Source organism: Canis aureus, unplaced genomic scaffold (genome assembly GCF_053574225.1).
Source record: "Canis aureus isolate CA01 unplaced genomic scaffold, VMU_Caureus_v.1.0 ptg000467l_RagTag, whole genome shotgun sequence".
Classification (NCBI taxonomy): domain Eukaryota; kingdom Metazoa; phylum Chordata; class Mammalia; order Carnivora; family Canidae; genus Canis; species Canis aureus.
The window spans coordinates 12,721-36,030 of NW_027554640.1; the positions used below are offsets into that span (position 1 = coordinate 12,721).

Here is a 23,310-nt window from a genome sequence, read left to right on the forward strand (position 1 = left end):
TTTCTTACTGTTATGTATGCTACTAGTTGTAGGTTTTTTGTGGATGCCCTTTATCAGATTGAGGAAGTTCATTTATTCCCAGTTTGTTTTGGAGTTTGTTTTTTAAATCATAAATAGGTTTTGAATTTTGTAAAATGCTTTTTCTACAGCTTTTGAGAGTATCAGATAAATTTTCTTTGTTCTATTAACAACAAGGTGAATTTCATGAATTGATTTTTGAAGGTTGAGTCAAAGATTGAGTCAACCTTCCATTTTTTGGGTAAAATCACTGAGCATGTTATATTACCCTTTTCATTTATTCTTGGATTTTATTAGCTGGTGTTTCATATTCTATGTTTATATTGATGAGGTATGTTGGTTTATAATCTTCTTGTAATATTTTTGTCAAGTTTTAGCATATGGATTATGCTGGCCCTATAAACAAGTCAAAAGATCATCTTTCCTTTCTGTTTTCAAATAGAATTTGTGTAGGATTATATCTTAAATGTTTGATAGAATTCACCAGCAAAACCATCTGGACTTGGAGTTCTTTGTGGAAAGGACTTTTGTTGATGATGATTTATTTGTATCTGATGGTGTTAAAGGTAATTATGTGTCTTTAATAAATATGGTACTGTTTAGATTTTCCATGTCTTTTTGGACCAATTATGTCATTTGTTTCTCTCAATATATTTGTTTTCATTTAAGTTCAGTTAATTGGCACAAAGTTATTTATAATGTCCTTGTATTATTTTTATCGTTTTATCAGTTGTACGTTCTGTAATGATAGTAATATGTGTTCTCTCTCTTTTTGTGTCTCTTTTTTTATCAGTCCCTGATGCAGCTCAAGGACCATTTTTAATAACATGTGAGTTAAAAATGGTTTTTACATGTTAAATATTTACAAAACAAAGACTATGCAACAGAGATCATATGCTGCCTCCAAAGCCTACAATACTCACTGTTGTCTCCTTTCATAAGAAGTTTGTCAACTGTTACTTTAGTGGATTATCAGTATTATTCATCTTCTTTTTATTATTTTATTTTACTCATCTCAGGTTTAAGTTTTTGCTTTTTCTGCTCTCTTGAAGTAAAAGCTGTGATAGTTTACATTACAGGTCCATTCTTTGCCACTGTGGGCATTTAAAGCTATTATATATTTCCCTCTCAGTACCATTTTAGCACATCCCACAAATACGGTTTCTTTTTGTTTGATTCAAAATATTTCCTGAATTTCTTTGTGACTTCCCTTTGGCCCAAGGGTTATTTACAGGTGTTGCTTAATTTCCAAAAATTTGAGTATTTTCCAGAAACCATATCATGCTTGATTTGTAATTTAAGACCATGTCAGAGATGATATTCACTGAGATTTTAACTTTTCCACATTTAGCTTTATGGTCTGGCCATGTGGTCCATTTTTGTAAATATTCTCTTTGCATGGGATTTTGCATGTGCATTCTGCAGTTGTAGTGTTTTTAAAATGTTGATTAGGTCATGTTGGTTAAGTGTGTTGTTCAGTCTTCTGTATCTTTACAATTTTTTTTCCTATTCTATTACCCCTGAGAAAGAGGTGCTAAAATTGTTCACTACAGTTATAAATTTGTTTCTAGTTTTCTGTCAGTATTTGTAATTTCTTCCATTGACAATAAGAAACTGATTCCCATCTATACTTATCAGACTTCCCTCCCTGTATATAACCTGTCCTCCATGTTCACCCCTATCCTGTCCCCTTTGCAGATGCTGTTCTCATTCTGCTTTGGCTCTGATTCAACATGCCAGAATGCCCAGGTGCCTGCATGCTATGCTGTCTTTATCCTATTCAAGCTCTAGTACCCCATGCTGGACCACCTTTCCCTTTCACTCTTCATACTGCTTAGTCTCTTATTTCCCGAGCCAGACTTCGCACCCTGTTCAGGCTCATCATTACACAACAGGCTGATTCTCGAGGGGCTCTCTTTTTGCAAGGGTTCCACCTCCCCACTTGAGTTGTACTCCTAGGGGCTGCTCTGATTTAGAACTGGATACCACATTCCTGCTTTATCCTGCATGTAGAGATTCCTTCTTCATCTTCTTGGGCTTTAATACCCCATGCAGGGCCACTAAAGCACTTTACCTTCTACTGTGGTCCCTACATTGTTCTCCCACATATAATGATTTTGGGGCTGAATTATTCCGGGGGCACAGGGAAGGGGCTGTATCATTATTTTTGAAAGATATTTTTACTTGGTTTAGAAGTCTAGATGAACAGCATTTTTATTCCAGCACATTATAAATGCCATTTTCTTGTCTTTTTGTTTTCATTGTTTATTGTGAGAAGTCAGATTTTGTTTTTATTTTAATTCCCTATACCCGATGTGTCTTTTCTTTAGCTGGCTTTAAGACCTGCTTCTTAGCTTTGGATTTCAGTAGTTTGATTATGAAATGCTTAAGGTGTAGTTTTCTTTGTATTTTTTTCTGTTTAGGGTTCACTGAGCTTCTCAGACCTATGGATTAATGTCTTCCATCAATTTTAGAAAGACTTCAGTCATTGTCTTTGCATATATTCTTTGGTCTCATTCTCTCTTTCCCTCTTTTTTTCCTGAAATTCCAATTTGCACATGCTGTTTTATTTAATAATATTCCACAGACATTGAACTCTTATTTTTTCATTTTTTCTCCTTATGTTTCAGTTTGGATGCCTTTTCTTTAAATTCATATATTCCTTTCTCTACTAATTTCAGTTTGTTGTTAAGCCCATCTAATAAATTCTTCCTTTCTCATACTGCAGTTTTCAAGTCTAGCTTTTCCACTTGGTCTTTTTTACAATAGTTTTCGTGTCTCTGGTTGCAGAATTTTCTTTCTTTTGAAACCAATTATAAACATTTTTGAAAAATACATAATCTAAGTCAAATTATATAAATGCCTCTTAATCAGGCAACAACAAATTATTTTATACAATTAAAGGGTATCCAATTGGCAGATTATTGTTCAGTCTTTAGAGCTCCTACCCATACTATTAAAAACAAACAATTAGGAGCACCTAGGTGGCTCAGTGGGTTAAATGTCTGACTCTTGATTTCACTTCAGGTCATGATCTCAGGGTTATGAGGCTGAGCCCCATGTTGGGCTTCTCACTGGGTATGGAGCCTACTTAAGATTCTCTCTCTCCCTCTTTCTCTGCTCGTACCCCTGCTCTCTCCTTCTCTAAAAAAAAAGAAAAGAAAAGAAAAGAAAAGAAAACAAGAATCGTGCAAGTATGGACAGATAAATGGAATAAATTAGATAGGCTAAATAAATATATCTATATATAACTATATAACTACATATCAAAATTTAGGATATTATGACTGATATGAGGTTACATGTCATTGTGGTTTCGACTTGCATCTCTCTGGTGGTAGGTGATGTTGAAAATCTTTTCATGTGTCTCTTGGCCATCCGGATATCTTTGGAAATATCCTTTTTCAGGTACTGTGCCTATTTTTAATCAGATTATTTGTGGGCTTCAGTGTTGAATTGTATTCTTTTTTTTAAAATTTTTTTTAATTTATTTATGATAGTCACAGAGAGAGGGAGAGAAAGAGAGACAGGCAGAGGGAGAAGCAGGCTCCATGCACCGGGAGCCCGATGCGGGATTCGATCCCGGATCTCCAGGATCGCGCCCTGGGCCAAAGGCAGGCGCCAAACCGCTGCGCCACCCAGGGATCCCTGAATTGTATTCTTTAAATATTTTGTTATTAATCCCTTATCAGACGTGGTTTTTTCTTATTTAGTAGGTTGTCTTTTTATTTTATTGATAGTTCCCTTTGTTGTACAAAAGCTTTTTAGTTTGATGTAGTTGCAATATTCAGTTTTGCTTTTATGTCCATTGCCTGAGGAAACAGATCCACCATACTTAATATTTTTTTAAATTTTAGTATACTATCACAGAATGACCATAAAAAAGCTGGATCTCTACTTCCTTCTTATAGACAATTCAGGTAATTAACATATTTAAGTATAAGCAAAGTATATATTTTTTTAAGATTTTTATTTATTTATTCATGAGAATACACAGAGAGGAGAGAGAGAGGCAGAGACACAGGCAGAGAGAGAAGCAGGCTCCATTCTGAGAGCCCGATGTGGGACTCGATCCAGGGTCTCCAGGATCACACCCTGGGCTGCAGGCGGCACTAAACCACTGAGCCACCAGGGCTGCCCAGCAAAGTATATTATAAGAGAACAAAAGAAATATTCAAGTTTTACTATCTGGGGGTGTGGATGGCTATTCTAAGCATAAGTAAAAGATCAAAATCATAAAGAAAATAATTGATAGATCTAATTACACAGGATTTTAAATACTGAGGAAGAATGAAAATGAAAGAGAAGAAAAATTTCCTCTTCCACTGGAAATAACCAGTATAGTAACTTCTTACTCAACAAATTAGTGGTTAAAGGGAATAGATTAAACTTACTCTGCTTTTCTGTAGGATAACTGAGCCCCTAGGTGATGAGAGGAAGCTCTCTTTATTAAAGAATTCAGTCAATGAATGTAGTGGTTTTTTTAATTTTGTTTACTCTAACTCCCAATAAAATAATTATTTTAGGCAAGGATAATTAATAGATGCTAAAACTTTAAGGTAGGGAAGATGTTGTTAGGATAGGACCTTCTTGAAATTTTAGCTGCGAATTATATTATTTCTCTAATTCACTTACAAATGGTTTAGAAAAAATAAACACACATTTATACTGATAGATGACACTGGCAATGAGGTTTTGAAAGTTGTGTGTTATTCATGTTTATTTACCATTAAAAACTAAGTATGTTTGAAATATTCCATAATGAAGGAGAAAAAGAATTAAGGTGAAAAATTAAAGTTTTTGCATGTAGAGACAAAATTAAGATAGTTGCTGTTGCTGGTGGCTGGTAGTCTTATGATCTGTGTATGTGGAATCAAATTGACATAACTTTTATGGAGAATAGTCTGCTATTGTGTATTAAAAATTAAAATATACAAAATCTTTACTGAGCAATTCCATTTCTCAGTATGTGTCCTTAGAAAATAATCAGTGCATTGCAAAAGAATGCAAGGATGGCCTTTGCAATGTTATTTTTATTATTTTGCAAAACCAGAAAGAACCTAATTTCAATTAATAAAGGATCAGTTAACTATATTATGGTACATCAATATAGCAATACTTGTCATTAAAATGATTACTATGAATCTACGTTCATTTGCATTCATTGACACAGAAGCTCCATTACATATATTGAATTAAAAAGGCAGATTATAAAACAGAAGGGGTAGTGAATGGAATGGGTGTCTTGTCATTGTGGTAACCATAAGTATTAATATTTGTGTTGGTCCATTTTGCTCTCTCTTTTGGGCAAGCCATGCCTCAGCTGCTTTTCACACACTCATCTAAATCATGCTTTTTTTTTTTCCAGGGAAGAAAGAAAAAATAAATTATGTTTTATTTGCATATCCAACCAACATACCACATATCATACAGAGTTGGTTAGGCACTCTACTTCTGCTTTCTCATTGGGTAATAAAAGTGTTGGAGTATATGTTCTCTAGGATCCAATATTAATATTGTATGCATGTAACAACTACTGAGTAACTTTCATTTAGTGTTTACTGAAAATGACTAGTTCTTCATGCCAGGGACTGCACTAGGTACCAGAACACTGTTTTCTGTAGCCCTGTGCTAGCTTCTCTCACCCCTGCAGGGGTACTGCCGCATGTTACTGTTGCATGGACAGCCTCCTTGCACCGCCCCCCCGCCACTCGTCTATCCCACCACACTTCTCTGGTTTATTTTTTTTCCAGTCACTTTAATAGTTCATATAATGTGCCAGGTTGCTCTTTTATTCTGTGTCTTTTCCCAAAAGAATATTAGCTCCATGAGAGCAGGGATTTCAGTTTGCTTTCAAGGTGGAAATATCCCCAGTGCCTCAAAAATTACCTGGCACCTAGTGGGCACTCTCTTAATATTTACTGTAAGAATGATTTTTTTTTCCCCTGAGAAAATGTTTCTGGGACTTTTCTAATCATATTGTTTACACAACTATAAAAGGATAGGTTATCATTCTATACTACCAGGGCCAAGAAATTCTGGGACATAACTTTCCAGAGTTTGTCATGTTCACTTTTTTTCTTCAAATTTGGTCTCCCGTAGAATCTCTAATATTTAGAGAGATAAACATAAAAACATTGAGAATCATTATAAAAAAGTAAAATTCTTTTCTAATTGTAGCTTTTCATCGGTGACCATTTAATTCTTTTTTTTTAAGGTTTTATTTATTTATTCATGAGAGATAGAGAGAGGCAGAGACACAGGCAGAGGGAGAAGTAGGCTCCCTGCGAGGAATCCAATATGGGACTCGATCCCAGGACTCTGGGGTCACTATCTGAGCCAAAGGCAGATGCTCAAACACTGTGCCACCCAGGTGTCCCTGACCACTTAATTCTGACATCCTTTTCATGTTTCCATTTTTACTGAGTTGCCAACTTGATTTTAAAATCTATAGATTTCAGTTGCATCCTCTAACAAGGTGTAAGAATAACATGTTCTCTCAGGTCAACCACCTTTATTGTGAGCCATCACGAGATAATAATATTTACCAGTGTACTTTTCAGTGAAAATTGTGAGATTTTTAGAAATCATGTAAAATTATGGTTTCAATATAGTTCTGTTGACATTGCCAGAAAGAAACTCTACAACCTTGGCTATGCCTACTCTGTGGGCACAGACACTTCACTTTTGTTGATATACATGTCCTCAGTGGGCAGGCAAGCCAGCCAACCTTCTTAACAATCTTGGCAAATGTTACCATAACAACAACAACAAAAACCCCTAAGAAACATAACAAGCAGCTACATCATTTTTAGTTTGTTTGGGTTTGTTTAATAGAGTATGAATATGTATTCATCTTTCTAGAACTATTATTTTGCCAGCCACACAGTTTGACTTCTACGATAAAGTTGAAGATTTTGAAAACACAATTCAGTTTTGTGTTTATAATGTCAAAGAATTAATGTAAAATTCAATTGATAATCAAAATGAGAAGAGCTTACTTACTACTGAAAACGAATTCAGAACAAGCTGCTAATCAGATTTAAAAAACTATACAAAAGGAGATAAACCCATTTGCAATGGCCTGTGGGTGTAAACTAATGCTACCTATAAACCCATTGCTGTATATGCAAAAAGCGATAAAGTTCAAAGAAATTTTATGAAAACGCACCTTCGACTTTCAAATGGAAGATTATTCCAATGGTTAGATTTAGAACTTGAACATGTACTTTGAAAGAATGAGGTTAGAAATGAATGTATTTGTGTTGGGAGAGATTTTAGATTCATGGAGCAAAGACTATCTTGTTTTGGATCTGGTATAGGGAAAGGCTCACAGTTGAGAGACTTTCTGTAGCCTGTCAGTAAACTATTGTGTCCTCTTTGTGTTCATATGGAACCCCATGCACCCATCTACTGTATTTATCATAATGGATTATAACGGTTTATCTCCCTCACTAGACTGTACTTTCCTGAAGGACAGTTAAAATCCTATTTGTAGATTCCATGTTTGTGACTTCACATCCCTGCTAAAATTTATTTGTAACCTCCAAAGCAGTACAGCACTTTTGCTGTCATTCACAGACATGCACAGAGCAGGAACAGTTTAAGTCACCTCATGCACCTGTTCAGCCGATACTGAACAGAGGGCCAGGCTCTGTCTTCTTGTTTCAGCTCTTCTACTGTAAACAAGCATCTTTTTTTACAACCTGTGTCATGCCACATGCTTCACATTTTTGTGTTTTGAGTTGGTTATGTTGCTGCTTAACATGGTCCCTAAGCAGAGGGAAAGAGCCGTCTGGTCTAATGTTCCCAAGCGCAAGAAGATTATAACATGCCTTACACAGAAACTACAGGTGTTAGGAAGCTTTGCTCAGGATGAATGGCAGTGCTGCTGGCCATGGGCTGGTTCAATGTTTTTTTTTTTTTTTTTTTAATTTTTTTTTCTTTTTTTATTTATTTATGATAGTCACAGAGAGAGAGAGGCAGAGACACAGGCAGAGGGAGAAGCAGGCTCCATGCACCGGGAGCCCGACGTGGGATTCGATTCCGGGTCTCCAGGATCGCGCCCTGGGCCAAAGGCAGGCGCCAAACCACTGCGCCACCCAGGGATCCCGGGCTGGTTCAATGTTAATGAATCAACAATATATATTAAACAAGGTGCTTTAAACAGAAACACACATAGAACATGGTTATAGATCATTTGACAAAAATGTTCTGAACAGAGGCTCTCAGGGACAATTGTATTTCTCCCTGGGAGAACCAGGAGCAATGGTTCAGTGTTGATTAATTCCCTGTTTGCAATGACTTTATAGAACATAACTACCCCCCAAGTAACGAGAGTTGACTGTATATGTTATTTCTGTATGCTTAGCACTTAGTGTTTCGTGGATGGCACAAGAGTTTTATAAGCAAATGCCCAAATATAGGAAATTGGGAAGAATAAATCAGCTTATTGAAAATGATAACTACTGAGTTCAGGAATCAGGGTTTTAATACCACAGGGGTAATGGGAAGCCATTGGAAAGTTTCTCCGGGAATTGCAGGCATTGATTAAATGTGCGAGGTGGTGTGATGAACAGACTGAATAAACCTGGGGACCTGCTCTCAAGGAGCCACTACAGAAGCTCCAAAAGTTCCTTTAGGAAGATCAATTTCACAGGAATTATAGGATGGATAGAATTGAGAGAAATTGAAGACCCCAAACCAAGGGTGCAGCTACAATAGCCATCCTGATATGATGTGGTAAAGATCAGAATTAGGGCGCTGGCAGGTGGAAGGGGGAAGTAAGGGCACATACTTGGCGCTTTTTTTAAGATTTTATTTATTTGAGATAGACCATGTGCAGGGGGGCAGGGGGAGGGACAAAGGGGGAGGAGATCTCAGGCAGACTCACAGACACTGTGCTGAGTGTGGGTCTGACCTGGGCTCAATCTTATCACCCTGAGATCTTGACCTGAGCCAAAATCAAGAGTCAGACACTCATCCAATTGAGCCATCCAGGCGCCCTGATACTTGACTTATTGTGAAGTAAAAATCAGCAGTAAATAACTTGATACAGAGAATGAGGGAGTTGGGAGGGCCAGTTAAATCCTATAGTCTGCTACCGCCTGACTTTGTTAGTTCCTGTGCTTGCAAATGTGTGTCAATCACGTTTCCCCTCATCTAAGGTTATTACTCTGTGCTGTGCTGAGTCTTCTTTTTTTTTTAATTTATGATAGTCATACAGAGAGAGAGAGAGAGGCAGAGACACAGGCAGAGGGAGAAGCAGGCTCCATGCACCGGGAGCCTGACGTGGGATTTGATCCTGGGTCTCCAGAATTGCACCCTGGGCCAAAGGCAGGTGCCAAACCGCTGCACCACCCAGGGATCCCCTGTGCTGAGTCTTCTAAGGCACCAGTGATGAAGCCACAATCCTCATCTGTTACAACTAAGCAGCTAATGAATTAATTGCCTAAGGTTTTGGGTGATGATTAGGGACAATAGATGTAGTTTTATAATTAATAGTGAATTTTTATAGCTAATTGTGAAATTTTGTCAGAGGGGTGGGAGTCCAGAACACACCGAATTATCCCTTTAAAAGAAACCTGAAAAGATGTGCCATGCAAATGATTTCTGCTCTAATGTCAAGTTATGTCCAGCACTGTCCAGTTAAATATTACCAATGCAAATTTTACTGCTACATTTGCAAGAGGGTAGGACAGACCTATTGTTCACTGAGAAATTAATTGCATGTGAAAAAAATAGACCCAAGGATTAGTATCAATTATGCTTTCAGTGGCATATGTAAGGCAGTAAGATTGTTTAATTTTGTAAAGTAAATCATTCATTATGAAGTGCTTGGTATCTTTCTTTACATTTTCCATCAGTTGAGAAATAAAACTTTTTCTCTCAGCATGATATCGACAGAGAGCTTTACAGTTTGGAAAGCTATTTAGTTAAACTTTGTGTTAAAATACTTTCTCAGTGTGCTTCTTTCTTATTAAAAGTCATTTTCTAAAGAGACAATTTGTATCTTACTACAGGCTGTTTGCATTGCCAGCTATTTTATAAGGTTATGCAAGCCTGGTATCATATTTGGACCAGTTGAAATAATTTTTTTTTCCTGGCCAACTCATCTCCAATATGATATGTAGTTGTCTTTATGTCAGTTTTCAAGAGATAATTTGAATGGTCTTCTAAACTAGTAGTATTTATTCTGTCTGTGGCTAAATACTACATGTGTTTTACTCAAGATTAAAAATCAAAGGAGTTTTGATGTTCTTTATCTTTTTTCATCTGTTTTGAGTTTAACATATCTTTCTGAACAAAGCCATGTTTGTAAAGGATATTAAGTTTTGTTTGGCCATCTTCTCAACTGCAAGTGTACTCAATGGACCTTAATGCAAGGTTATGCTCCCTGGACTGATTGATATATAAACAGAAGACAGATGGTGTAGAGATGACTCTGATGATAATTCATTTTTCAGCTAGTCATGAAGATATTTTGATTACAGTGTGTTTAAGTAATTATAACACAGTCTGCAATGTTAGTCTTGCTGAGAAGGGAGCACATGGAAAACAAGTTACGTGTTATCCATGCCTAACAAAGGGTGCACTGTGGTGTAATGATTAGGACTGGCAGAGTTTAAAATATGTCATATAGTAAGGTAAGTCAATTAAGGGTAGACCAAATAAAAAAGGTAACTTCACAGTTTTCAGGCATAAATATTTGTTTTGGAAAGTATATAGATGTTACTATATAAAGGAACTAGTATTTTGACATTTAGGTAACAGTCTGTGTACAACTCATTAAAAAATTACATGGCTTGATTTTACATTTGTGTGAATCATAATTATCCCAGAGCTTGCTTTCTGTATCATGAATTTAAAACTGAAATCAGAGAGCTTACAGTTTAGTAGCACATTCTATTCCTGCTGTTAAAGTTTTTTTTTAAGTAGGCTCCACATCCAGGGTGGAGCCCAACATGGGGCCTGAACTCAGGACCCTGAGATTAAAACCAAGCTGAAACCAAGATTTGGCTGCTTAACCCACTGAGCCACCCAGACTCCCCGGCTGTTGTTAGTTTTGAAAAAAAAAAAATCTAAGCCAAATGTCACAAGGAGAAAAATAATTAGAGTTGTGTGGATAGATAGGCCACTTAAGTTTCATTCCTAAATACTAATTACAGTTTATACTTCTGTTTTTGGTCTCACATTAGAATAATTGATCGATTAGATGGAGTTCGTTTGCTATGGTCCCTGCTGAAAAATCCTCATCCAGATGTGAAGGCCAGCGCAGCTTGGGCCCTCTGTCCCTGCATCCAAAACGCTAAGGTAAGAACAGACTACAAATCAATCCCTTCTTGAATCTCTAATATTATATTGAATAATGTCATCACAGGTCACTAGTTGCTTTCGACTTATTTTTGGTCTGATTTATCTAGCAGAAAAGAGTACTGAATGTTTGTGCCAAAATAATTTTTGAGCAATGTCTTTTCCTGGTTAGTTTTTAAATGCCAAATGAAACTAGGCTCAGGTGGCAGCGCTTACCGTGTTCTACCTGGCTGGTGCAATTGAAACAGGTATGTCAGGTAAGTCAAGAGGAAGAAAAGTTGACTGTTCTTATCTCTTGGGTGATAAGAAAATTGTCTGTATATACCTACTACTTTAAGAAACATAAAATTACTTCTATCTTATTTATATAGCTTGAAATATGACAATGAAAGATCGTTAAGTTCTTTGTTACTTTGAAAAAGTAAAATACAAAGAACCAAGGATTAGCATCAATTAAAATAATTAAAATAAAGTAAAATTATTTCATGAATCCCACTTTTCTTAGCTTTCAATAAATACTGGATATAAAACCCATAAATAAAATTTTTACATGACAAAAAAAAAGGCTGAACTGGAAGTCTTTTAGCTCTTTTGTAAATTTATTATTTTCTTTAAAGATCTCTTTTCAGCTTGATTTAAAAAATCTAAAGGATTTTACTCCTATAATAAATTTAACATGACTCTAAATATCATTGTAAATATTTGTGACTAGAAATAATCTTTTGTAAAAAGTGAATTGTGATGTGTATTGATAATAGAAGAAATCTATTACAGACTGGTCAATGAGCTATTTTTTATATAAGAGCAAAATAAGTGTAATAAAACATAAAGATAAAAACACCTCAAGTGTCAACCTACATGAAAATGAACAACAGGATGATACTATGATCATACAACGCAGTAGTGAGAAACAAATGTATTTCAGTAATGTATTCATCAATATCAATACATCTTATAAATATATTGAGCAAAAATACCAAGTTTCAGAAGTAGATATATAACATAATTCCTATTCTTTAAGGTCCACAAAAATTTTTTAAATGTAAAACGTAAATGATAGTATTTAGGGATCATTTAGGGATCAAGAAAGAGTCCACTAAGGAAATATCACTACATATCCTTGATATCGATAAGCCAGTATTAAGAAGCAGAATTAACTTCAGAGGAAACAGATAACATAAGGAATATAATATGAAATTTTAAAAACTTATATCCTCGGAATGACCCAAGGGGAATACTATACCCAAAAAGGCTGTTATATTAAAAAAAAAGATACGTTCATAGATTAACAAAGGCTTTTTGGAGATTAAATATAGATTTGGTGTGGCATCTGGGTGGCTTAGTTGGTTGGACATCTGGCTCTTGATTTCAGCTCAGGTCATGATCTCAGAGTCCTCGGATCAAGCCTCATGTCAGGTTCCAAGCTCAGTGGGAATCTGCTTGAGGATTCCCTCCCTTTCCATCTCCCTCTGCCCTTTCCTCCCTCTAATAAATACATAAACAAATCTTAAAAATATATAGTTTTGGCAAAACAATAAATTTAATAGAAGAGACAAATACTAGATATGATTGAGTAATTATCTGAAAGATAAAGTCTAGTAAATAAGAATGCAAAGTAAAAGTAAAAAGAAAGTAGGCTGGTGATGGGGGAAAGTTTGAAAATATAGCACAAGAAAATACACAAAAGGAAAGAGAGCAATTGAAATAAAGAAAAATCATCATTTAAAAAATGGAGGGAAGATTCTGTAAAGTGAAGAGTTAAAGATTGTAGTCTTCAGATTGAAAAGATCCACTTAGTGCCAAGCAGGAAGAACAAAGACAGTTATCTATACCTTGACATAAATTCAGATTGGACATTTCCAGAAAATTAGAGGAAGGGAAAAAATTACATAAGAACAAGGATCACACCAGTATTAGACTTAACATCATTCACAATAAATTGTAAAAGAAAATGGAACAAATCCTTCACTGTCTTTAGAGGAAAGTATTTTTATCCTGGAATTCTATATCCTATAAAAACTAGCATTCAAGTGAGTATAGAGTAAGGACAGAATAAAGACATTTTTCTTTCAGAAATGTCAAGACTCAGGAAGCTTATTCCCCATAAACCTTTTCTGGAACAAAACCCCAACAACTTTAGACTATTTTCCAGCAAAACAAAACATTCTTTAAAAAAGAGAATAGCATTTGTTATAGAAACAATAATAAGCAAATAACTCACTGGAATTTATAGGTAAATATAAATTTTTGTTGATAATATGTCTCTCAAATTTTAGAAAATTTCTAAGAAAGAATTTAAAATTAATGACATAAAATAAAATAAAGGCAGATAATATTATCACAGTAGCAATCTGAATCTAAATTACTAGATGATTCAAAAAATGTATTGGGATCCCTGGGTGGCACAGCGGTTTGGCGCCTGCCTTTGGCCCAGGGCGCGATCCTGGAGACCCGGGATCGAATCCCACATCGGGCTCCCGGTGCATGGAGCCTGCTTCTCCCTCTGCCTATGTCTCTGCCTCTTTTTCTCTCTCTGTGACTATCATAAATAAATTTTAAAAAATTTTTAAAAAATTTAAAAAAATGTATTAGGTAGTGTAAAGTAACAGGTAAACACATATTAAAAGTCTTTACTTTTCCCAGAGAAGGATGCTGTGGATACTGGTTCATTCCCAATCATCACCAAAAATATAAACTTAAATACAGAATTTAATTTTGTTTTATGATGAGATACCATTTTGTATATAGATTAACAGTTCTACATAGTGCTGTTATGTGTAAATTATGTCCTTTATTCTCATGGATTTTAATTACAAATTTGCCTATTTACAAATTTGCCTATTTATCTTATTATCTGTAATAAGACATTCTGTAAGAGACACACCAGTATTTTCATTTTCATCATTCCTGCCCAGGATTTCTGTCCTGAATATCTGACTATTCTAGCAACCTAAACTGAACCACACTCAAACTAAACACAACCCATCATGCTTGTCTTTTAGCCCCTGGCCCCAAGTCCTACATTGGATCCAAGCCTCCATAAAGAGCTCCTACTTTTCCATTTCTATTGAATCTTCCCTGCGCATTATCTATTCCTACCACTTTAGTGTCTTTGAATTTTTCTCAAGGAAACCTCAGCCCCCATCTTATCACTCCTGAGGAAAGAGCAGATGCATGATCTCTGCTTGTTCACTACTCTTTAAAAAAAAATTCATTTATTTATTAATGAGAGACACAGAGAGAAGAAAGAGACATAGGCAGAGGGAGAAGCAGGCTCCATGCAGGGACCCCAATGTGGGACTCAATCCCAGAACCCTGGGATCACCCCCCGATCAGAAGGCAGATGCTCAACCACTAAGCCACCCAGGCATCCCTGCTTGTTCACTACTCTTACCAAGAACTACACTCCTCTGTATGCACTATCATTTAGGCAACACAAACATTTGAAGAATTTTAAATAAGGATGTGATGTGAGCAGATTGGTTAATTAGAAAATATGAGTAGGTGATTAATTAGGCTTGTGCAGTGGTTCGGGTGAAAATAATTAGAATCTGACCTGACACAGTGGCAGTGTGGGCAAAGAGAAGAGTCAGTACAGAAATAATTGCAGGGGCACTTGGGTGGTTCAAGTGGTTGAGCATCTTTTGATTCCAGCTCAAGTTATGATCTCAGAGTTGTGAGATCAACCATGCTGGGCATGGAGCCTGCCTAAGATTCTCTCACTATCTCCTTCTACCTCTCCCCTACTCTCTTTCTCTAAAAAAAAAAAAAAAAGAAAGAAAAAGAAAAAGAAAGAATTGCAAAGTAGAATCAGATATTGGTGTGTGATTGGTATTGGCTATGCAAAGGTGATCAAGAGAGAGTTTGAGTTTTTGTTTTTGTATTTTAACTTTGACAACTAAGAAATGGTAACTTTACAAAACATGAGAAGACCATGATTTCAGGCAAAGATGGTGGATTTGCAAGGCTCTTGTTTTTTTGAAAAATCCTATTTTCTATGATGAGAAGGTAAATGAGTATTGTATGGTCTCTCTCCTTCATCTTTATAGAACAAAACTTATCTTCCCAAGGTAGAAGGATACCTCAGGGATAGAGTATGAAAGAGGTCATGTGCTCAGAAATGCAAAAAGAAGAAAGCACATTCATAATATTGAAAAATCGTATCTTATTGTGTATACAGATCCCAATCTATGGTTTAAGATAGCTCAATCTAATGGAAATTTCTGTGATTATGGAAATGTACTCTTCAAATATGGTAACCATTAAGCCCCCTGTGGCTATTGAGCCCTTGAAATATGACTAGTATGAATGAGGAATTGAATTTTTAATTATATTAAGTTTTATGTTAATTAAATTATTTAAATTAAATTTAAGTAGCCATATGCAGCTAGTGGCTGTTGTTTTGGGAAACCCAAGTCTAAGATATGCAAATAATGGTGGGTTGTCTTTTAAGGCACCCCTGCAAAGAGCTGTAAACCTGAAGTTTTACATAACATAGGTTACATCCTCACTCTGTAAAATTTAGAATGTAAATAAAAACAAGGAGTTTTATGAGTTTTCTCCTACAAGTAAAAAGTGTTTTTTTAATTAAAAACAAAAGCAAAGGAAAAAAATTACCTGTAATCTCAGTACTTGGGGATAACCATGATTAAGAGTTAGATTGGAGTTTTTCCCTTAACAATGAATTGTGAATACCTCTCTTATTCTCTCTATATCTTTCCACACCCTGTCTAGTTTCCTTAGCTGTATAGTATTTTGTTGTATGGCCATTTCATAATTTATTTACGCATTTAAATTTCCAGTGTTAAAGGAGAATGAAGTTAGTGAAACAAAAATTTTAATTTGAGCTATTCTAAAAACATGTAAAAAAATGAAACTGGACCACTTTCTTACACCATATACAAAAACAAATTCAAAATGGATGAAAGACCTAAATGTGAGATAGAAAATCATAGTAATCTCTCTGACATCAGCTGTAGCAACATTTTTCTAGATATGTCTCCTAAGGCAAGGAAAATAAAAACAAAAATAAACTTTTGGGACTATATCAAAATAAAAATTTTCTGCACAGCAAAGGAAAAATCAACAAAAATAAAAGGCAATCTATTAAATAGGAGCAGATATTTGCAAATTATATAACTTATAAAGGTTTAGTATACAAAATGTATAAAAAAATGATACAACTCAATACCCTCCAAAACAGTAATCCAGTTTAAAAATGGACAGAAGACATGGACATTTTTCCAAGACACAGATGACCAATAGACATGTGGAAAGATGCTCCATATTACTCATCATCAGGGAAATGCAAACCAAAACTACAATAAGATATAACCTCATACCTGTTGGATGGCTAACATTAAAAGCATAAGAAACAACAGGTATTGGTCAGGATGTGAAGAAAAAGGAACCCTCTTACACTGTTGGTGGGAATGAAAACTGCAGCCACTGTGTAAAACTGGAAAATATTTTTCCTCAAAAAATTAAAAATACAACTCCTTTATAATCCAGTAATTACAATACTGGTATTTATCCAAAAAATACAAAAACACTAATTCAAAGGGATACATGCACCCTTATGTTTATAGCAGAATTATTTACAATAGCTAAACTATTAGAAATAGCCCAAGTATCCATTGATGAGTGGATAAAGAAGATGTGGTACACACACACACACACACACACACACACATATATATATATACTGGACTATTACTCAGCCATGAAAAAGAATAAAACCTTGCCATTTGTAATAACATGTATGGAGCTAGAGAGTATCATGCTAAGTGAAATAAGTCAGTCAGAGAAAGGCAAATACCATATGATTTTACTCATATGTGGAATTTAAGCAATAAATGAGCTTAAATAAAGGAGAAAAGAGAGAGACCGAGACAGACTAAGAAACAGATTCTTAACTATAGAATACAAACTGATAGTTACCAGAAGGAAGATGGGTGGAGAGGATAGAGGAAATAGAGGATTAGGATTAAAGAATATACTTACCATGATGAAAAAAATAAATAAAATGATACGATGGGGATTAAGGAATACACTTGCTATGATGAACACTTGGTGTTGTATGGAAGTACCTAATATCACTGTGTTTTGAAACTAATATTACACTATGTTAACAAACTGGAATTTAAATAAAAACTTAAAATGATAAGAAAAATAAGCAGATGATAACCAAAAAAAGAGGAAGTGTGGTCCCACATATTAATTTGGCCAGAGATTTTCTTCTTTAGTTAACACGGTCATTCCCAGGTATGTGTCCTTCTAGGACTCTCAACTCTTCATCCAGATTTGTGTTGTAAAGCAGATTCCATGGTACTTATCTCTTTTCACACTAGATTGTCATTTTACTGTTTTCACCATAATTAATTTTATGTATGTAACCTATAGCTTTTTGCATATAGCATCTCAATTAACTGCACAATTATTTTTGCTTCTGAGGAAAGTAAGTTGTCAGATTATTTAAACACTTGCTGAAGATCACATAACTAGAATGGTAACTGAGCGTATGATATGACCCAGTTCTAACCCCATATCCTGTGCTATGGTTCTACCACAAAACAGCTGCCACCCACATCAACAAACAAGTTTCTACAGTTTTCTTTTCATTTTGAAGCTTTTTCTGGACAGTTCCTTTGTGAAGAAAAGCCCTATTGCTCCAGAAAATATGGGATTTCTTAAAGTCTTAGGGCTCTTTTAAGCTTTGAGAACCTCAAAAATGTAAATGCTACAAGCTTTAAAAAAATATCATTTAGTGTGCCACTTTGAGAGAATATTTCAAATATTTCAAATCTTCGATTTGTCATACAATGGGGTACCACTGTGTTGATAATGGGGGGCTGTGCATGTGCGGGATCAGACATTATGGGAAACCTCAGTACCTTCTGCTCAATTTTGCTATCAACCAAAAACTGCTCTAAATGACAGAGTATGTTTAAAAAAAAGAAGCTTTAAAAATCATTTAGAATTGTCATTATTTAACTCTCTTTGACACTTGTTCAGTTTGGGAAACTTTAAAATTTTACCTTCAGTGTTTTGTTTCCAACAGTATTTGCCATCCTCAATGAGAGACTAAAAAACTAAAATTTAAAAAGAAACAACCACATGCTTTTCAAAATTCACAAAATTAAATGAAAATGAAATGCATATAATTGAATTTTCAAATTTTGAACCATTTATACTCTGAAGTAATTACAGTGTAAACCACACAAAGACATTTGGGTCTTGCTGTATTTATTTTAGTAAGCTTTCAACAATGTTTTTATAGTTTATTGAGTAATCCTTTTTCACACTAAACCTAATTAATAATTCAAATCCATGAATTGTTGGGCTCTTTGTTTTTTCAATTCTTTTACCAAAAATTAATCACAAATCAGGAATAGAAAAGATTTGGTTTTGGTTTTGATTCCATTTTCAACCTAGGACATAGTAACTTGAGGGATGAATAATTTTTTATTCCTATTTCATCCACATATTATACCTAAGGAGATACAGCATCTTCCATCACTTCCATTGGCTTTAAGTAAGTGTGAAAGATAGCTCTCAAATATATAACGATGCCTGAGAGGAACATGTTGTAGTATTAATAATTAGTAAATGGACTGGATTTATACTTCTTAAGCACTTACATTTAAATTTTCATTTTGCCTTAAAGAGTTTTGTGACAATACACGAATACAGTAAAGTAGAAGTTAAAATCATATTATATTAATATAATTAATATTATATTAGAAGTCAGCAGTGATTTCATTTAATCTCTGGGCAAATCAGATAACTTCATTAATTCAGCAACATTATTTCGCACTGTTTGCCAAACCCTCTGTAGGTACACATTACATTTTGTATGCCTTTTTTAAATAATCTTAACATAAATGCATAACATTTATGCAGTTGTTTCCAGTGTTAAAATACAGAATGAGGTTAAACAAAATAGTTGAGACTTTCTAGAATGTTCTTTCACTTAGAGAAAGTAAAGTTACCTTTGACCTAATGGTAGAGATACAAACATAGTAGCTCAGGGAAATGTTTTATAATTGACATTGCATCATAGGTTAAAGGGCAATGTTTTCCTTGGTGGTATGTAAATATAATTGCACATTTTACAATCAACTGCCTTTTGGATTAGCTGAAATAATATGGATAAAGATACTTGTAAATGTCTGTATGCATGGAGACAGGTTATGTGTACTGGAACTCTTCTGGGGCCTCATGTTTTATTGAACATCACCATCCAAAATTTATCCTACTCAATTATATTCAATTTAGCATTTTCTTTTTTCTTATATTTTATTTATTTATTCATGAGAGACACACAGAGAGGCAGAGACATAGGTAGAGGGAGAAGCAGGCCCCCTGTGGGGAGCCTGATGTGGGATTCCATCCCAGGACCCTGGGATCATGACCTGAGCCAAAGGCAGGTGCTCAACCACTGAACCACCCAGGTGCCCTCAATTTAGCATTTTCAAGTAGCAGTTTGGATATTCTGTTGTTTTTACTTGAATTAAAATAGTTTTCTAATGAGATTATAAATTCTGAAGGAGAGTAGAGGCAGGAAACATTTTCTGACTATGCAGGGCTTCCAGCTTGCAGTAAAATTAAGGAACTAGAAGATATCTTGCCAGATACTTTGGTCTGTTCTTCCCTCCTCCTCCCCACCCCAGCCCCATTCAAGTAAGTTAATGACTCAACTTTCTAGGAAAGATTGTGTTTTATTTTCTAAGAAAGAATTTCCACATAAGATGCTTTGCAAGTCATTTAAGCTTATTAACTTATGAATGATAGGATTTAGCACCATTTTGAAATAAAGAATTTCTTTGTCTGGATTAAGAACACTGACAGAAATGCTGCAGAAATCAGCTGTCAAATATAGCTAAGAGCAACATAAATGGGAAGAAAGCATAAGCCAAGCCTTCAGACAGCTTATGCTATGTCAGGGTCCCTACCACGTCTGTCAGGCATCATGAAGCCTAAGCACACTATGTTTGAGTCCATGTGGAGTGGATATGGTGAAATGTCAACTGTTCAAAACAGATGTTATCCACTTTTTATATTTTTAACACCAGGTGTATTAGAACACATTTTCAGACCTGTAAAGGAAATGAGATGTGAAAATCAGTTCTAGTGAATGCATTGCATCTTTTCTTGCAAAGGAATATTTAAAGCGACATATCAGTGAATGAGCTAGGCAGCAAAGTACTAAGGTACTGACTTGGGGGATCCTTGAGACAAATAAAGATTCATAATCTGATTTTGTACTGCAGCTGCATTATAGTTGTTAGAGACATAAAACAAATGGAATGTGACATCTTCATAGTAAGGAGGATTGACACTCGCACCACTAGACCTCAATTAGAAAACATAACATTTTCCTTCATTTTTGAGAAAGTCGGTAATAGTTTTTGATAGCTTCTCAGTGGTAAAGAAAATATGGTACATGAAAGAGGTATGTTTTGCAAGCTTAATAATTCTTTGTTTCTTCTTTATATGACCGGAAAATCAGAATGTGAAATACGAACCTGTTTTATGTCATATATAAAACTTGGAAGAATATCCAAGACAGAAAATAAGCATTGTTCATCAGTTCTTGATAGACTGAAGAACAGAAAGCTGAACTGAAATAACCACAAAAAATTCACTGCATATTTTTCTAAGTCATTTTATTTAACAGCGTACCATTGTAAGGTGAGAGTTTTTTTGTGTGTTAGGCTTGAGGAAAATTTCTTGTTTTTTTTCCAATTAAGCTTGCTGAAAAGGATAGAGATCCTCATGACCTCTATAGTGAAGTTATTTAGTAAATTTCATGAGCCCTAAGTATGGTTGCAGACAATTAAAGTACTGTGTAAAAAGTCTGAGAGATTTGTAAATAGAAGTGAAAAGCCATTCCTTTCAAGCTGCATGATCAAACACATTTTTGGGAGAAAAACAGTGGTTGAACAGGTGTTCAGTATTACAAACTTGTGATGCAACAGCTGGGTCTGGCAAAAATCCATGTATTAAATTCTTTGTTCTTAAGAAGCAAAACTCTGCTGCAGAGCGTCAACTCAAATTTGTGATACAGAAACTCATATAAAGAATATATAATTGGTACATTGCTTCTAATTATTTTCTTGTCTTTCACCAACATTTATGAGAACCATTTTCTTTCTTAAAACATTGTTGCATTTTTATGTTATTTCTTTTTTTGTATATTTTTATTGCAGTTTGATTTGCTAACAAATAGTATAATACCCAGTGCTCATCCCGCCAAATGCCCTCCTCAGTGCCCATCACCCAGTCACCCCAACCCCCTGCCCACCTCCCCTTCCACTACCCCTTGTTCGTTTCCCAGAGTTAGGAGTCTCTCATGTTTTGTCACCCTCACAGATATTTCCCACTCATTTCCTCTCCTTTCTCCTATAATCCCTTTCACTATTTTTTATATCCCCCGAATGAGTGAAACCATATAATGTTTGTCCTTCTCTGATTGACTTACTTCACTCGGCATAATACCCTCCAATTCCATCCACATCGAAGTAAATGGTGGGTATTTGTCATTTCTAATGGCTGAGTAATATTCCATTGTATACATAGACCACAGCTTCTTTATCCATTCATCTTTCGATGGACACCAAGGCTCCTTCCACAGTTTGGCAAGATAGTATTTGATTTTCTTAATTCTGTTTCTTTTCGTTAATTTTTAAAAAGTTTTTAATAAGAAAAAGTGGAAGTTCAGATATGTTCATTTGCCTTTTTATCAGGCTAATTTGTATTAAAGTGTTATATTATAGCCATCATTTTTGAATTAGATAGGAAACAGGTATTCTCATTTTTAGAATAACTATTCTGCATGTATTGTAACCCACTTGTAGAATTAGGAAGAATACTCCAAATAAGTAATATATCCATGAGATCATTTGGCTTTGTCACTTCCCTAAACTTGATTTTGCTAGCTGTTTAGAAAATAATGTCTGGTTCTGAATTTTGATCTTAGAGGAAAATAATCGCTAGTAATTTCAAACCCAGTGGCCTAAGGAGCTCCTCCAAACAGAGTAGCTTATCAGAGACATTTGTGAATGATTCCCCAAAAGGGAAGAGAAAAAGTTACTTTCTGTGAGGTTGGAATACACGTTTAGGCAATTTTAGCCAGGAATGTCAAGCACTGAGTGTGGATGAGGCCAGCTTCCTGACTGCAGGTGTGACGGAACACAGCTGATCAAACAGCACAGGAATCTGACATCACACTGTTTACCTTCAGCTGTCCAATGACCCATGCCCAATCAGGAAGCCAAAGAGAAGCTAGAGAAGGCATGTGTAGTGGTGTAGTTTCATACTAAGACTACTGCCATAAACATGGTTTATGAGCTTTGATTTGGTCATGTTTGGACTGTCAAATGTATAGCTGTCCAATGGTGCGCCTAACAGGCTACACAGTTTCGTCTTGTTTTAAATCTGAAAGCTCCTTAAAATGGGATCCATGTTTGTGTTCTGCCTATTTGGGGTCTGCTCTCATTTTAAAGTCACCAAACAGTTTGAAGTATACTCATCTGGCTCCCAGTTCCCCAAATCCTAAAAGATTAAAGTGAATTGTCTTACAAATATTTTTTTTTCCGTATGCCACATTTTCAAGTGGTGGATTCATGAAGGACCAAAACAATAGTGAGGGTGTTAAACGGCTTATCTTCAGACTGCAGCTGGAAGGACCACCCCATCTAAGGTCAAATCTGTGGCTTTCACCTACATTCCTCCCCTGCTCTGGGGCTGCTCTCCCCTACCATGTACTTCTCAGACGCTACCTCCAAAAAGGGCTGCCGTGTAGGTTGCTAGTGTAGGAGGGGATGGAATTGACAGAGGTGTAATATACAGAATGGAAAGTTACAACCAAAGGTATAGCCTATTTTTAAAAAATTTAAATTTTAGTTAACATGTAGTGTAGTATTGGTTTCTAGAGTAGAATTCAGTGGTGCATCACTTACATACAACACCCAGTGC

At 35.3% G+C, this 23,310-nt stretch overlaps 1 long non-coding RNA gene across 1 annotated transcript; it reads left to right on the forward strand.

Moving 5' to 3' along the window:
• Positions 1 to 7,996: 7,996 nt before the first annotated feature.
• On the forward strand, positions 7,997 to 21,311 carry LOC144310147 (uncharacterized). The gene is made up of 3 exons (XR_013375845.1): positions 7,997 to 8,175; positions 11,217 to 11,331; positions 20,843 to 21,311. It is a non-coding gene; the product is annotated as an uncharacterized LOC144310147 (long non-coding RNA).
• The last annotated feature ends 1,999 nt before the right edge of the window (positions 21,312 to 23,310 follow it).